The sequence below is a fragment of the Ambystoma mexicanum genome, chromosome 1p (assembly GCF_040938575.1).
Source record: "Ambystoma mexicanum isolate Mex_15411 chromosome 1p, UKY_AmexF1_1, whole genome shotgun sequence".
NCBI lineage: Eukaryota > Metazoa > Chordata > Amphibia > Caudata > Ambystomatidae > Ambystoma > Ambystoma mexicanum.
This window is the reverse complement of record NC_090921.1, coordinates 538,636,094-538,646,525: the sequence shown is the minus strand read 5'-3', so window position 1 is coordinate 538,646,525 and position 10,432 is coordinate 538,636,094. Positions and strand designations below refer to the sequence as shown.

Sequence of the window (10,432 nt, the reverse complement as noted above, 5' to 3'; positions counted from 1 at the left end):
TGTTGTGACTGCCTTGGGGGTCTGACTGTCGTGAAAGAGTCCATTGTGACCAGCTTCGGTTTGCTCCTAGGGGGAGACATCCCCTACTCAGAGATCTGTAGGTACTGTCCCCTGCAGGGTGCGGGTCAATCTTCGACCCCCGTTCTGTTATTTCCGAGCGGATTTCGGGGGAACGTTGGTCTCAGGGATCCAACCCCAGCTCCTATGTTGTATCCAGCAACGCGCGTGCCAAGAACTATGGGCGTGGGTTGCGAGGAGGGCTCCGGTCCTGGGGGTGCTGTGCCGTGGGCTGGTCCGGGACTGTAGACTGTGTCCAGGTATCTTCTGGCCCCTGCTTGTGCCTTCTATGGGCTGCCGGCGGATCGGAGATGTCCCGCCACACACAGGTCGAGCTTCTCGGGGTTCCCAGTATCTATGATGTTTTATTTTATTCACCGCCTATTTTATTCACCGCCTCTCCCCTTCCGGGCTGTTGTGTTGTGGGCTGGCTCCCGGAGCTCCCCCGCCACTCCAGGAATCTTCCTTGCGTGGGCTTTTGGTGCTTTTATTTTGGGGGGCAGTGTCTACTCACCCTGCTCTCGTTGTAGTCACGGGGGGGGCCAACCCCCAACCCTCTAGCGAACGGTGTCCTGATGGAGGCCGGAATCCAAAGGGCCGACTCACAGGCGCCGGGGCGCGCCCGAGGGGTTGCGTGCTCTGCTGCAGCGGTGGATGCACTCCCAACCCCCGCAGCTTTATCCCCGGATTCCGGAACCCGGGCGAAGCCAGGGGTCACGTGGCCCGGCCCCCTCGTTGATGCGCAGGAGTATGTTCGCGGGGCTGCAGGCCTCTCCTCGCCGCAGGGCTCGAGTGGCCTGTATCTGCTCCCTCCTTCCAGGCGCTGCGGCTTCTCCCAGGTCCGTTGCGCAGGGCTCGCCGGCGTTCACGGCTGTCTGTTCGCTCAGCTGCCGGAGCCCAGGTGGGGCCAGGATCAAGTGGCCCGATCAGTCTGTCACAGCGCTCGAGCGCGTCCTCCGCCGCGGGCCCCCCGGGGTCTCTAAACGGCTGCTTCAGCGGGCGACGCCATCTTGCGGGTCCCAGGGGCTCTACTCTGGACTCCGTGTTTTCCGTTTTCCCCTCCCCAATTCGGCTCAGGAGTCGGGTCGAGTGATGAGGTTTAGCTCCTTTGCAGGATTATGCAGACATGTCGTTGATTGCAGGCGCCGGTGCGCAGGAGTACGTTCGCGGGGCTGTAAGCCTCTCCGCACCGCAGGGCTCGGGTGGTCTGTATCCGCTCCCGCCTATCAGGAGCTGCAGCTTCTCCTAGGTCCGTTGGGCAGGGTTCGCCGACATTCACGGCGTTCCGCTCGCTCGGCAGCCGGAGCCCAGGTAGAGCCGGTGATCAGGTTGCTCAATCAGTCAGTCGCCGTGCGCAGGGGCGTCTTCTGCCGTGGGCTCTCCGGGGTCTCGAGTCGGCTGCTGCTTCAGTCACAGCACGCAGCGGGCTGCGCCATCTTGCGGGTCCCAGGGGCTCAGCTTTGGGCACCGCGTTTTCTAATTTCTCCTTTCCGATTCGGCTCAAGAGTCGGGTCGAGTGATGGGGATTAGTTCCCCTGCAGGATTGTGCAGGCAAACCGTTGATTTCAGCACTAATCAAGCATTAATAGTTCTTTTTGGTAGGATCTCGGACGGAGCTCCACGGGAGATTGTCTTTACGGCATGCGTGCAAGCCACGCCCCCATGTCTTTGATGCCCTGACACTTGCCTTTCTACTATTTTCATTCAAAGACGAAATCTTGAACCCACAGGGAGCCCCAACGGAATCCACCCAGTTTTCACTCACCTATGTAGCACCTTTTTCCATCTGGTCTGGGTCACACTGATGCTCATCTCTGGCACTAGCTATCATAACCTTGGAAGGTAAAATAGACTCCAGGGTTGAGAACTCAATGCATCATTTAAGTGCCAAACATAGTAAGGCACAATCTGATAGACACCACTTCTTCTCTTTTATCTCATTTTTCCCTTTTCGCCTTTTTTTTTTGATTCCCACACACAGGGTCTCGAAAATGATGTCCTGATGAAGGCGGCATAAAAACCATCTCGGTGACCGCCGAAACGTGATCCGTAGTCCCTATTAGTAAATGCGCTCTGCCTGTTGATCATATTAGTTTATTTCTATATTGATGTCCAATTTTGAAATGGCCTCTTTTTTTAGTTTGTAACACTACGATTAAGGTTTTATTCTGTGTTTTAAAATTTCAGCAGGATTAATTGTGCATATTGACCATTATATTTGGTTTTCTTCTTTTTTGTGTATGATATTGAGTCAATGTTCATTATTGCATAATTGATTTTTCTAGAATTAAAAATACTTTCTTCTATATCATGAAAGAATTGGGTGATTTATATCAGACTTATATGTCACAGACTTTTACAAAATATGAAGCTGCATGTAAGTTGTATCTGATACATACATTTAAATTTGCAACAGGGATAAACTCATTTCGGTTATTACAGTTGACTGTGTTGACATATAGGGCCTAATTCACAGAAGCATTTTATAATAGCGCAAACCCATAAGAAAATGCTCTGTGAATCAGGGTCTGTGACATCTCTGCACACTCAGGTTTTGTGATTGAGTTTTACATAGCACAAGTGTCATGATCTCTTGGTGCTTGGGGGTATGGGTGCTAAGTCTGGCTACTCGTAGCAGAGGAAGCAGACCAATAATTTATTTTGCTGGTGTGTTGATGCACAGTAGGGGCCCTTACTCTGTGTTCAGGGTAAGCCGTAGGTGTTCTGGTCAGAAGAAACAGTGGGCTTCATATGTCAGAATTTTAAATTGTTTGCCTAGCATATTTCTATAAGTGTTTTTTGTGATTTGTGTGAGTACCTTACTATGGTTTGTGTACTTTTCAAGTTCTGTTTATAAAAACAGAGTATTGTTGAAAGCCAAACGTGGGGGTGAGAAGGGTAAGGATGAGAGGGAAAGTGTCACCAAAGCACACGTCTCCTGTTAGGATTTTGTTTTCCTTGGAATATTTCATTATAAATTGTCGGGTTTAAAAGGTGGGTACCTTTTATACTTTGCCAGCATAGCTATTGCAAATTCTCCTCTCTCAGGTTATTTTTCCAGTGTTGATACCTTTTTTGAAAGGCAAATACTGATTGGTCTTGTGCACTTTCTTCTAAAGGGAAAGGTCAGATGAACTACATTTGTATATTTCACTTTAAGATATGTTCGCTTACTGTGCATATATTAATTGGCGGCAGCCTTTAATTTTTGCTGCGGTGCAGAGATTCCCACACTGAGTGATGCAATGGAGCTGTACTTATTTCCAATCCGAAACAACATATTTGACTGCACATACTGCAGTAGGAATAGAAAAATATTATATGATTTCAACTCTCTGAGCTATCCAATCGTGACACAATATGCTGTAGAATTAATTGTGCAGTTAAAAAGAAACATTTATGAGGATATCTACCCACTAACGTCGAGAGTCCTTTTTAAATAAATATAGCATTACAATTATCAGGTTGACTAGTGAACCATGGCATATCCCTGCTGCTTCTAAGCACTGTAATAATAAGCGTTATGTTAATAAGAAATGTAACCCCCCTAGCCAACACATTACCAAATGCTGTGGTAGGCACATTTAAGGATACATCACTGGTAAGATAGCTCAGTGGGTTAAGTGCTCACTGCTGGGACCTATGTGTGTTCTGCCCATCACAAGCTTGAAGCTTAATAGTTTCTTGACGGCATTGCTTGTTAAAAATCCCCTACCAAATCCAAGGGAATTACTGATAGTCAAGATTTGCTGTCGCTTTTGCTCCATGCTGCTTTGCCTATTTTTTTCCTTAGGTACACGTTGCATTAGTTTAAGTGTAATTGTGCACCAAGGGTGTTGCTAGTTCTGGAAATGATCTTGGGCTATGCTAATGTCGGTACTGTCTGCACTCAGGACTACCTATTTATTTATTTAAATGCTTTTAGCGTGCCGAAAGCCGGCAGGCATCAGCGCGCGTCATCATAAAACATACAAAACAAACAACACACGATTACCGCAGGTACTTACAGATATTTTGCTGGGCTTGGGTAGGCTCATTTGAGCAAATGAGTTTTCAGGTGTTTCCTAAAAGTCACATTTTTATTTACCAGCCGAAGGGTAAGTAGCAGCTTATTCCAGTGTTGTGCTGCCTGCACTGGAAAGACTTTAAACGAGCCGGTTGCTCGACTGAAATGGGGCACATTTAACCTGCCGTGCTTTTCTGATCTCAAAGACCGCGTCGGGAGGTATCGCGAGAACTGTTTTTTAAGATAAGTTGGGGCTGAGCCATACAAACACCTATGAACTATGGTCAGGGATTTGAATAGGATCCTGTCTTCTATCCTCAACCAGTGCAGAGATTTCTTCCCTTCTGTTACAGGCTCTCTATTTGTTATCCCTGTAATGATGCGCACAGCATCATTCTCCATAACCTGGCATCTCTCCATCTCTTTCTTAGTCGCCCCTACCAGCAACGCATTGCCATAATCCAGACGGGATAGGATAATAGCCCTGGCAATGGTAGCCGTGTTTTCCTCATTTAAAAATGGTTGGATGGCTCTCAATAGGCGTAGGTAGTATCCATTATTCTTATGAAGAAACTTAACCTGTGCCACCGATCCCACAGATGCCTCCACCATCATCCCTAGGGTTTTGACCTGAGTCATTACAGGGATGCTAGTATCCTTGATGACAAAGTCTTTATATTCAGCGCCTAACTTTGCTCTAGCTTGTCGTGTGCCAAATATCATAATTTCTGTTTTTGTATTGTTCAGGCACATCCAGTTGTGCTTCATCCATTTATCTATGATGTATACTGCTGCTATTTTGGCACTATCTATGAGATTATCTCCTTCCAGCTTGAGCACCAGCTGGGTGTCGTCGGCGTAGTTTGTGAGAAACACGCCGATGCTTTCCAGGAGATCGCAGAGACATTTCATTAATAAGTTAAATAATATAGGCGACAAACTCGCTCCCTGTGGGACTCCAAAGTTGATGTGAGCAGCCTTAGAGAATTTTCCCCCCAGCAATTTTTGCTTTACTGTCAGGCAAGAAATATGTCAGCCATGCCAATGCGGTCGGCGAGCATCCCGCCATTTTGTCCAAGGCCTTATGTAGTAATCGGTGGTGGACCAAATCAAAAGCGGCGCTTAGATCTAGGAGCATCAGGATCCCCACTTTGCTCCTGTCAAGAATTTCGAGCAAAATAAAATTAGAGTTGGTAATCGGGCACAGGTTAACTGGGTCCTTAGGGTCCAAGGCGGCCTTCTTGAACAGGGGCGTAATGGTAACCTCCTTAATACTCTTGAGTACTATACCCTCTTGAAATGAGGCATTAACAATTCTTGTGAGTACTGGAGAGAACAATTCCTTGTTGTCCAAAATTACTTTAGGAGGCAGTGGCCCTCATTACGATTTCGGCGGCAGCCATGCCGCTATTGGCTGCATGGCTGCCGCCGAAATTGCATCCGTGTCCGGGTCCTAAGAATGAGGACTTACCGGGCCATTCCGAGTTCGGATGGCCCGGTAATTCCTCCCTCAAGGACCCGGACACGTTCCTTCCCCATTCCCATTTCAGCCCAATAGGGCTGAATGGGAATGGGAGAGGGAGCAAACAATGGGCCATAACGAGATGGCCCGTTGTTTGCTCCCTCTTCCCCTCGCGGGACCCGGTAAGCACGCCTGGTTTTCCCAGGTGTGCTTAACATGTCCCGCGAGGGGACCTCGTAATGTGGCGGAACGGGTTGAACGGCGCTGTCACCTTTTACGGCGCCGTTTAACCCGTTCCGCCAGGGTCGTAATGAGGCCCACTTATTTTCTGAACATGAAGTAGGTTTCCTCTTTGCCAATACTGTGTCCATCTCCTCTTCTGAGACCGAGTGAAAGTCCAAACTTGCCATGTCACTTTGTCAATATTGCAACGTTTGGGGTTTCTCTGGATGAAATAATAGTACCTAGCCTTTTGGTTGAAGCCCCTGAGTATCTGGGGCTACAACCTAAAGATCTGACTTCATAGCCTCCTCAGGCCACCCCCCGCCCCCAGCTAAGCCTCTGTTGTGCACCCTAACCACGCATTGCCAATTTCTTCTACGCCAGGTTTCTGCATCCTGTGGCCAAGGACTGGGAGCAGGACAGCCGGAGCACACCAACATCAAGCACGAACAGCTTGTATTGCCCTGTCCGGAACCTCGAGATGACTGTAACTGCAGGCATGCAAGGTAAGTGCAAATGCTTACATTCACAGTCATTTGGTAATATTGGACTATAAACAATGATATTAAGGCTACATATGGTGATCAATTCTTGTATGAAATGTATATATTACAGTGATATAGTAACCACATTTTTCTTAGTTTACTGAGGAACAATTCTATGTGATACCACTTCCTGTTTTGTTAAGGGGTGAAAGGTTGTGTGCCATCACTTCCAGTGATGTCATTTGGGGGTGGGGGTCAAATGACATCACTTCCTGTGATGTCACCAGAAGTCAAGGGACATGTGATATCACTTCCGCTACCCAAGGCATTTTGGTGAAATGATGTCCTTGTGTACACCACATTGGTGGCTTCTTGGCACTAACAGCCAACACACAGCATCTCTGAGTTTGCTATATCAAGTTAACAAGAATGTTTTCAGCATTTTGTAGAGTTGTGAAGCCTTTCGGCTGTTCGCTTTTGCTCTGACAGTGAGTTCCACAATGATGGCAGATGCTCAGAAAAGAAGTGTCCACCGTGATGTTGCATCCTGAGCTTTGGGACTGTGGCCGAATAGGCATTAGATGATGATGATAGTGTTCTGGTAAGTTTATAGGGATTTATATCATCTCTTGCAGGAATTGGGGACCTAAAATGTTCATTGCCTGGTTGGTCAATCATAGGGAGTCATTCCGAGTTTGGAGGTAGCCGCTGCTTCCAAACCCGGGTCCGGGTCCGGTGTCTCTGAATGGGGACACACCGGGTCATTCCAACCTTGGAGGACCCGGTAAGTCCCCATTGAGAAAACCATTCCCCATTCCCATTTGAGCCCCCATAGGGCTCAATGGGAATGGGGAAGGAGCTAATAACGGGCCCGTAAATTGCGGGCCCGTTATTAGCACCATGGTCCCTTAGCGGGTCCCGCTAAGAACGGCTGGTCAGACCAGCTGTTCCTGGTGGGACCCGCTAAGGGACCTCGGAATGTGGCGGTAGGGGGTTAACGGCACCGGCATCCTTACCGGTGCCGTTAACCCCCACCGCCATACACGGAATGAGGCCCATAATCTTAAATTCTATGGCTTGGGTCACAGGCAGCCAGTGGAATAAAAATAGAGTTGACCTTTAAGAAGAAAGTAGTCAATTTACTGCAGAAATTTACTGCAATTATTATAAGAAACTACTTATTATGCTAAACGTGCCCTCTACAACCTACATATATTTTATCCCACCTTAACAGGTGGCTCTCTGCAAAGTAGATTCCGCTTCAAGTTTCTGCTCCCTGGGCCCAGTTCTCAAAAACTCACACATCTAAATCGAATGCAGAAGATGTACTTTTTTTAGATGTTTGGTTTTTGAAAAGGAGCAGGTCTATTTAGTCACAATGGTTATCTGCATATTTTCCAGGGGCTATACTAAAGCACAAATGTTGCGCTGGCAAGCCCCCATGCAAGTGTCAGAATACAGGCTTAAGGCATCCAGGCAGACACTGCGAGCATATGTCAGAATTATAGATCCTCACATAACAAGGGTTTCAAAAGCCGTAAAGACTAAATTTGAAAATTTATGAAATGATTTTAAATGGTATCCAGCAGGATATCCTACTTATTCCAACTTAGAACAACCCAAGGTCACCATAAGAAGCATAGAGCAACATCATTTTACACAAAGAAAAACGTATTTTCTTTCTGACTTATTTATTTCACAAAAAAGAGAGAGTGTGTTTAACAAATACATAAAATTCATTACTTTCAACAAAGACATACAGTTATAATTTGAGCAAAATCTAAGTGCAATTACGGTTTAAGCAAAATTTAAGTGCATTTTATGAAAGTCCGCCAATTGGTCTAGGCAAAATATAAATGCACTTGTAAGCAATATACAGGTCTGCCAACGTCCACTTTTCACTTGGTATATGAAGAGAAAAGAAAGAAAAAGGTCTCAAAGAGAATAAATCAATAAGCAATTGGGAACAGAATTTAAGTTCCATTCGACATTGAGACCGTTAGGACGTTTCGGCGGGCCACCTGTGAGGCCACTGGTGTTGGAAAACCGCCTTCCTCGGGGCAAAGTAAGTAGTGAAATTCCCTACGGGGAAGCAGACAAAATACTCCATCACATAAAGAAATGTATAGTTTGTACAAAAAAGAAAATCAATTGTATTACAACAAAAACATAATATCACATGCTGTATGCTTCTCAAACGGAAATCCTGGGTTGACAAGTTTAAATTAAAAAAACCATAATTTCTTTAAGGCTGATCAGTGATTTAAGTTAAGACTACTAATTTAAACTGCCTAGAAGGGGAACCTTACCCTAAATGAATGAGGGGGAAAACTTCAAAGGCAGGAGGTCAAGACGTCAAACAAGACCCTGGTGCAGAGCATGAGCAGGAGTGACTGAAGCAAGACACTGAAGTAAAGATAACATTAAAGAAATTATAAAAACAGGGGAGAAGTATATCTTTCAGTGAATCTGGAAAATACAGAATCTATGAAATGTAGTCATAACGAGATAAAGAGTGAAAAAAGAGAGAGAGCACAGAAAGAGAAATTACCTGAGTCTCTAAAAGATGTTATGTGCTCTTCTGCAATTATCGCGTACGGATCTTAAATTAATAGAACCCGATGATCATGAACATTCTTCAGAGTGGAGGAAATGATACCCTGTGATGAAGCAACGTTGGTATCAAAATGGATGTTGCGGTAACGAATACCTACCGGGGGGAAGAAAAGAAAAGAGGTGCCTAAAGGTCACAAGATTGCACAAATATCAAAACCAGAGTGTTATGCAAGATATAAAACATATAAAACAGTGAATAAGGCTTCTTAGCGGAGTAGGAAGTGAAGCAGAAATATACTTACCAATAGTTTGAGAATGAATCAAACGTAGCTCACAGTGTCAGTGAGGATCTGACGACAGTGAAAGAGATAGAATAGGGACTGAGTAAATAGCCGGCAGCGTGATGACGCGCGTTCCGGCTGCCGAATAGAAAACCTCGGTCGGCTGTTACGTCTACGCACTGCATCCTCCGACTTGTGGGTGGATGCGTGTGACGTATCCTTTTTCTCTATGATCTAGAGAGGAACGAGCGGGAGGTGAACTGACACACCTTCCCCGTGATTGGAGCATAAGACATATCCAATCACAGCGCGGCCCCTTAGCACACACCCCAAGAGGGAGGTGTATGAGGGCCGTTGAACTTGCCATACAAAGCCGTATATAAGCGGAGCCGCGTTTCGTCACTAACATGTGACTCTGTGAGAGGAATTATACTGTGGCATTATGGTAGATATTAGAATGGTGGAATAAATTCCTCATTTAATCCCCTAATATGTGTACCCAATCGGAAGATCCACCGGGCCTCTCTGTCTAACAAACATTTCTGTATGTTGGTAGAGTTTTGAACTGCTTCCAAGACCCACCATACTATATTGTTTGGTGAGTGTTTCAAAGTAAGGTAATGGTTAACTAAGGGCGCCGTGACAATTTTGCATCTTATGCGTGATCGATGTTCAGCAATTCTGACATGTACCGCTCTGCTGGTTTGTCCAACGTATCTTAGTCCGCAAGGACATTCAATGCAGTATACAACGTTCTTAGTTTTGCAATTGGTGAGATTAGGTAAAGTCCAAATTCGTTCATTTATTCTGAAATCTCTAATTTTTTTAGTGAAACTGCAAACACTACAGGAGCCACATGGGTAATGACCCTTGACTGAACGTAAATCCCAAAGGCCAGTTCTGGGAGTAGTGTTACGAAAACGAGAATGGATCAGTTTATCACGAATATTTGGAGCCCTTTTGAATGCAAAACGCGGCGGGGGCTCCTCGGGAAGGTCCAGTCTCACAATATCCCAATGTTTTAGGATAATTTTTTAGAATTATAGATCCTGTCATTGCGAAAGGCAGAAAGAACAAAGAAACCAAAATTCGTTCTCCATTTGAGGGATATAAATGCAAGTAGATAAGTAGCAGGTTCATACCGCTGCCGTTCAACTTACAATTAAAAGGGTCACAAAGGACCCTGTCATCCATTGCACAGCTCCCTGTGCCTGTTGAAAACAGGCCACACAATTAAGTAAGAGTGGCCACGTTGCACAGGCCCCGCTTTTACCCCTCCTTCTACCTGCAGGTCCCCTTTGTGAATAAGGGGGTTGGAGTGTGCATCCTGCTGCTCGCACAGTGTGATGTTCTCCACTGCTAC

The 10,432-nt window shown here is 45.9% G+C and overlaps 1 long non-coding RNA gene across 1 annotated transcript; it reads right to left on the bottom strand.

Annotated features, from left to right (window-relative positions):
* Positions 1-7,904: 7,904 nt before the first annotated feature.
* Positions 7,905-10,063, bottom strand: LOC138526735 (uncharacterized). The gene is made up of 2 exons (XR_011283780.1): positions 8,784-10,063; positions 7,905-8,638 (listed from the first exon to the last, which is right to left on the bottom strand). It is a non-coding gene; the product is annotated as an uncharacterized lncRNA (long non-coding RNA).
* Positions 10,064-10,432: the final 369 nt, after the last annotated feature.